Raw genomic sequence first — 7288 nt, forward strand, 5'->3', positions numbered from 1 at the left:
GTCATGTGAAGCACAAAGGTCACCAGATTGAATTCACTGGCCTGTGCTGCAATTCCCCTGCTGCCTCTCTGTGTATTATAGCAAGAAGAATAGCCAAAATCCACACTTCAGATGAATACTGGAAATGCAAATAGAGACTTTTTTAGATGGAGTTGGGAATGGTTTAACTCTTAATAACACATAGCCAAATATTGGCTATCAATGCTCATTTGGGGATAATGGTCACTTGGGCGACATGCTGAGTTCATGGTAACATGTTGACTTCATGAGGAAAACGGTGTGGAAACAATTAATGAGAGAAATGATAATGTTTGTTGATTATTTTGATAGTCCTTCCAGATTGTGATGTAATTTGTATCTCTTTGCTTTCAAGTCATTTCGCTTTGGCCACATATTTCTTCTGAAAGTTTTCAGAAAGTAAAATGTTTTTATTGTATATTAGGTTGAATCAAAACTTCTTGCACTTTAATGAAGTGTAAGTGGTACAATTGTTTAGCATAGTCATTTTAGTTTCGGGAGCCTGGATTTAATTATAGTTCTGTTCTTACTGGCAGTGGTAAGAATCTAATGCAAATGAATTTGAACCAGTTCCTACTGGGCACTACATTAAAACAAAACTGCTTGTATTTCAGCACAGTCTGGCATGCAGACGCAGAACTGGAACAACATCAGACTTCTGGAAAGTCTGTATTTTCATGCTTAAGGGCATAAGGAATAAGAATGGGAGGAGCCAGACAGCCTCTTAAGCCTGTTCTGACATTTAGTATCATAATGGCTGAATGTTTACTTCAAAATCACTTTCTTGCCCTGTTTCCACAACTCTTCTTACCCTTAGTGTTCAAAAAGTCTATTGATCTCTGTCTTGTGTATACTCAATGACTGAACATCCACAGGCTGTTGAGATAAAGCATTTCAAAGATTTGTAACTCCTAAGACATTTTTTTGCATGTCAGTGTAATGTCTTATCCTAAGAATATGACCCCTTGTGATAGACATTTCAGCCAGAGGAATTATTACTCAGCATCTACCAAGTCACACTCTCCATGTTTTAATGAGATCACCTATCACCTTTCCTGGCTCCAGAGCATGTAGGTCCACTCTGATTAATCTCCCTTTTGAAATACAGTCCATCTGAAGAACCTTTGTTGCATCTGCAAATCCTCCACCCCAATTCTAAGTAGCACAAAAGAATGTTAAAGTTTTCATAGACCGAAAGGACAATAGACTGCTCACTCATCACACAGACAATTGATAGTGAGGGTAACCTGAAGGTCACCATTGTCTCAGCAAGGGGCAAGGTTGCAGTGACCTCAGCTCAAAAGAATTGAACCCATGCTGTTACATCACAAACTAATGTTGTGGACTAGGCCCAACCCCTCAAAACATTTTTAAGCAGGTAGCCCAGACCACAAATTTGCTATTTGTTTGAGCTAGGTTCGACTGCCAAGTTTTAAACAGACAATTTACTTACAAAATTATGGAATGAAACACTAACAGAAAACCAAACACCAGATAGCTTATTCTATCCAAAACTGACTTAATAATGCTGTTCTGAAAATACTTGTATCGATCCCAATAAACACATCCCTTAGCTCAAAGAATAAAAATGAAACAAACTACAGGCTTGAAGTTAAAAATCACACAACAACAGGTTATAGTCCAACAGGTTTAATTGGAAGCACACTAGCTTTCGGAGCAACGCTCCTTCATCAATCACCTGATTGGACTATAACCTGGTGCTGTGTGATTTTTAACTTTGTACACCCCAGTCCAACACCGGCATCTCCGAATCATGACTACAGGTTTGAAGTTAGCGAGAGGTCAGCAGCCTGTTTCACACATCCCCTGATACAACTGAACCAAAAACTCTAATCTAAGTGAAGGCTAGCTACACATTTCGTTGGCCACTCCCCTTTGATTATACCGTTTTTCTTCAAAAGACCTGAAGCCTTATCTGTTGGGGGTAAACAAAGGGCCCTAATTAAACTTTCAAACCCAGCCTAGTTGGAGCCTGGCCACTTAACTCCTCTCAGGAAGAAAACTCAAGGGCATAGTAATCTTGTAGAAAGAACAAGTATTGTGACACTAGCCAACCAGTCAACTGAGCTAACTAGACCTTAAGGAACACAAAACGATACAGTAATCCACCGGTTTAGTCCCAACTAAGCCAAATATAATTCCAACAAGATTTTCTTAGTGTTGTTCCATACTTGCTTTGTAATAAAGACACTATCATACCAGTTACATTCCGAATAGTTTGCTATACCTGCATGTTAACTTGTACATAAGTCACAGAATGTTAACAGTTCCTTGGTCTAAACCTGTCAAACGTCAGGGTTACTCCTCATTTGGCAACACTGTAAGCCTCCCCTTTTTAATCTAAAGCTGTCTGTACATTCTCCAATTAGCTACAGCTGTACCACTTTTCCAGGAAAATGTTTATCCCTCACTGCACATTTTTTTGAGAATATTAATTATTCATTTAAATGCCTTCTATTGCTTCTCTACCGTAATAGCTTAAAATCTACTCTTTCAATCTACCTCAGCCAGTTTGCTCCTCATACCTTTGCAATTGGCTTTGCTAACATTTCAGAGCATTGTTTTGGACTTAACCACATTACTCTCAACCTTACTATGAAATTTTGAACTTAGGTATATGGCTGTGACAGAGTAGAAAGAACATTGTGTGATCAACTGGGCTGCACATGTTTGCAAGGAGAATGTAAAATTCCAACATAGGACTCAATATTTCTTTGTTCAGTTTGTCTTCAGTTATATTTTGGATGCATTACATCTGTAGTTGTATGTATTTCAAGAATATTTAAAATCACCCTCTGTTTATGGGAATTAATTGGTAAGACCATAAGGTATAGGAATAACGTAGCTATTCAGCCCATTAAACCCGCTCCACCATTCAATGAGATCGTGGCTGATCTGATTCTCAACTCCACGTTTTCCTGAATTGGCTGGGGATATGAATAGGAAGGGTTTGGAGGGATATGGGCCGGGTGCTGGCAAGTGGGACTAGATTGGGTTGGGATATCTGGTCGGCATGGATGGGTTGGACTGAAGGGCCTGTTTCCATGCTGTACATCTCTATGACCTCTCCTGATTTTTAAAAAATTTATTATATTGAATAATTATTAAATATAATTGCTGCAGTGAGTACCTCACCTCCTAGCTCCCCAAGGTCTGTCCACTATCTTCAAGCTACAAGTCAGGAATACTCCGAACTTGCCTGGATGAGTGTAGCTCCAACAACACTCAAGAAGCTTGATATCATCCAAGACAAAGCACACATTGGCACCTCATCCACAAACACCTATTCCCTCCAACACTAATGGTCAGTAGCATCAGTGTGTACTGTCGATGCACTGAGGAAATTCACCATTGATCCTTTAGACAGCACCTTCCAAACCCATGACCACTTCCATCTAGGAAAGAGCAGCACATACATGGAAGATACACAGGTAAGTTCCTTTCCAAGCCACTCACTATTCTGACTTGGAAATAGATTAGTGTTCCTTCATTGTCAGGGGGTCAAAATTCTGGAATTCCCTCCCTAACAATCTTGTGGGTCTACTTACATCAAAAAGGCAGATCACCACTACCTTCTGAATGGCAACTAAATGGTAATAAATGCTGGCCCAGATAGTGACACCCATGTCCCATAATTGAATTAAAAATAAGACAATTAACAGCTCCTATTTTCTTTTGAGCTTTGGTTTTCTCCACTGTCTGATCTTGATAGTGCTGTAAATTGTTTAACTAGCTATTTTCAGTAATTGACAAATGTCTATTTTAACAATTGTTTCACTTTGCTCATGAAATTGTAAAAATGGAGTGGTGGTACTCTATTGATACCAATTAAAATCTGCGTTTGTCATTCAAAATGGAAGGCATTACACAAATTGATTCAATTTTGAAACTACTGTAGAATAACCTTAAATTTTCAAGTCCTTGGATGCTTGCATTTTACTGAAACAACAACCAGTACAAAATTCAGTTTTGCTGTGTAGCAGGATGCTTCTACTTTCCACTAGGTGGCCACCTTGTTTGCCTATTGAAGATGTAATCCTTACATAATATACGATCAGAGCTTGTAACTTAATGCTGTAGTTACTAGTGTGAACCTGATTGGTGTTTTATTTTCAGCCTATTTAAGACAGTGAGGGAATTAGGGGTTATTTATGAGAAGGTGAGATTCGAAGCAGAAATTTCTAGCGTCTGTAGAATTAATCTTCAACAAATCAATGCAATTGCAAATCACCTGTCGCGGAGTACTTCCATTTTAGGGTTCATGTTACTTTGAAAGCATAATTTTAAATGTAAACTCTACTATCTCAATAATCTGTTAAGTATTTGTTCATGTAAACAGCAAATAGTAAACATTACAAAGACTCTGCATTAAGTGGATTTTCTGGTGTATTGAAAATGTTAATACATCTTCGATACAATTCTTCAGGCACTAATGTTAAGTGCTGGTAAATCTTTAATTAGCTATTCTTGTGGCAGTTTAAATGGACAACGTCAAGAAACTACTCAAATGAAATAGGATATCACATCCAAGCTCAATCTGTTCATAACAGGAGAGACCAGATAGTAATCAATATTGGGAACATAATTTTGTGTCTGTCTCTCCCAAATCCTCATCCTCATCTCCAGTACGCAGTCCAGTTGCCATTTTAACTTCCCTTCTGTTTCAACCCTGACCCTGCCTTTGCTCTTCTACACTGCTTCATCTTGGTTTCACATACCAATGACAGTCTCACATCTAACTTCTGACACCTAACTTTTGGCTAAACGCCCTCTCTTCTATCGTCTCTGAATTGAACATTGACTTTAGAAACTTATGATGCTGAGGTGCCAGTGTTGGACTGGGGTGAACAAAATTAAAAATCACACAACACCACGTTTTAGTCCCACATGTTTATTTGGAAATACAAGCTTTCAGAGCGCTGCACCTCCATCAGGTAGCTAGTGGTGCAGGATCACAAGACACAGAATTTATAGCAATGATCAACGTGTCATAAAACTGATGCGACATATTGAACAAACTTAGATTGCTGTTAAGTCTTTTATCGCTTGGAATAGATTGCATGTTTTGGTTTGTTAATATATAAATCCCAGAACTTCTTTCACGTCACAACCCTGAGACAGATAACTTAAGATTTTATCAGTATCTAAAAAAGTGACATCTCAGCTCAGACAAAGCATTAAAGGTGTGAGGTTCGAGTCTGTCTGTATTCCAAACTGAAGTCAGACTAGTTCTATTTCCAAAGTAGGAATTTCTAAAATATCACATGGACGGTCTACAGATTAATCCAAAAGCATGCTCAAAGTAGAATGTATCTGCAAATTCAGCCCCCTTGATCTATTAGTGTGTGGGAGAGTGTGTGTGCCTGTTTGATAGAGCGTGTGCATGAGTGTGATGGAGTTTATGCCTGTGAGAGGGTGTATATGGTGTGGTGGGGTCACCTGTGGTGTGACATGAACCCATGATCCCTGTTGAGGCTGTCCTCATGATTACCGAACTTGGTTATCAGCCTCTGCTTGACAAACTCTGCATTTGTTGCCTATCTTGAAGTTTACCTTGTAGGATGTTCACCCAAACATCCGCGACTGAATGTCCTTGACCACTGAAGTATTCTCTGACTGGGAGGGAACACCCCTGCCTGGTGATTGTTGCTCTGTGTCCATTTTATCCATTGTTGTAGTGTCTGCATGGTCTCGCCAATATACCATGCCCTGGGGCATCTTTGTCTCATATGCTGCAGGTAATGTTGGCCGGGTCGCATGAGTATCTGCTGCACACATGGTGGCTGGGGTACCCATGTGTAATGGTATATCCTTGTCGATGATCTGACACGTCTTTGCAGCGGTTACCATGGCAGGGTTGCATGGTGCTGTGGTTGATGTTGTCCTGAAGGTTGGGTATTTTTGTTGTCTTCAAATCCCCTAGAAAATTCTAATCTTCTTTTCTTTCCCTGGTAACTGACCAACACTAAACCAGCCTGTTCAAGAAGTTGGTGTCTGATTGGACCCCAAGATGAGCTTCTAACAACTTCTAACTTTGAATTATTTGATTCACCAAAGCCACCTACTTCTACTTCTGTAACATCAGCTGACTTGAGTCTGCCTCATCCGCTACTGAATCCATTATCCATGTTTCCTCTAGACTTAATTAATCAACAGTCTCCTAAGTGACCTCTTAGTTTCTATCCTGCATTCCCTTGAGCTGATAGCATGAATTTTTAATGTGCTGTAAATTCATCAGCGCTGTGCTCACAAGCTCATAGGTCTCTAATGCTATGATGTAAAATTCCATTTACAATTTAAATTGTTTCAAATCCTTTCATTGCCTTGGCACCCTCGATCTCTTCTGTACTATACCCTCCAAGATCTCTGCTCCTTCAAATCTGATCTCTGATGCATCCCAGAATTTAATTGCTCCACTATTATTGTAATGCCTTCATTTGCCTAGGCCGTAAGCTTGGGAATTTCCTCCTGAAATCTCTCCACCTCTCTTTCATTCCTGTTTATACACTCCATAAAACTTGCCTCCTATGACCAATTGTTTTTATGGTTCTAGTATATCCATATGTGGCATGGAGTCTAATGTTGTTTGATTACATTTGTGAAGTGCTTTGGGACTTTGAACCATGTTTAAAGGTGCTTTTTAACTGTCATAAGCTGCCTGTTTTCCCACTTGGCTGATTTTCAAGAAAAACTGTATAGTGGTTATTAAACCCATAAACTTTTCCTGTGTGACAGCCATCAGACACCATGTTCCCTGGTTCCAATTTAGATGAATGGTCTAAACTTGAAATGTTAATCTGACATTTTGTTTCAAATCCTGACAGATGTATTGTAAACTTCCAGCATATTTAAAATAATTAAATATCCAACATTCAGTTTCACTTCAGTATTCTTGTCCTCGTCCACTTTGAATATAGTTACCTAAGTTCATCCCAGGGACCACCTGGTTGATCTGTTTCAAAGTCACACTAAATTCTGCATTTACCCACCTTGGAAACCAGAAGGATACTACCAAGTGAGAAACTCTCATTTTAGTGGACATTTGATTTATTGTGCTTCTTTTACCATCTTATATCAAAATTACATAATTGAGGTTTTCCAGAGTGGAAGCTCCACTTCCTTGGAGCAGGAGGAGGCCATTCAGCCCATTGAACCTACTCCAAATTCAAAAAGATCATAGCTAATCTGTTTCTGGCCTTCACTTCACCTTCCTGCCTGCCCATCTGTCACAACACTTAACTTCCTTGTT

The sequence above is a fragment of the Chiloscyllium plagiosum genome, unplaced genomic scaffold (assembly GCF_037043375.1).
Source record: "Chiloscyllium plagiosum isolate Xiang-an unplaced genomic scaffold, Cpla_swu_hap1 HiC_scaffold_9, whole genome shotgun sequence".
Classification (NCBI taxonomy): Eukaryota; Metazoa; Chordata; class Chondrichthyes; order Orectolobiformes; family Hemiscylliidae; genus Chiloscyllium; species Chiloscyllium plagiosum.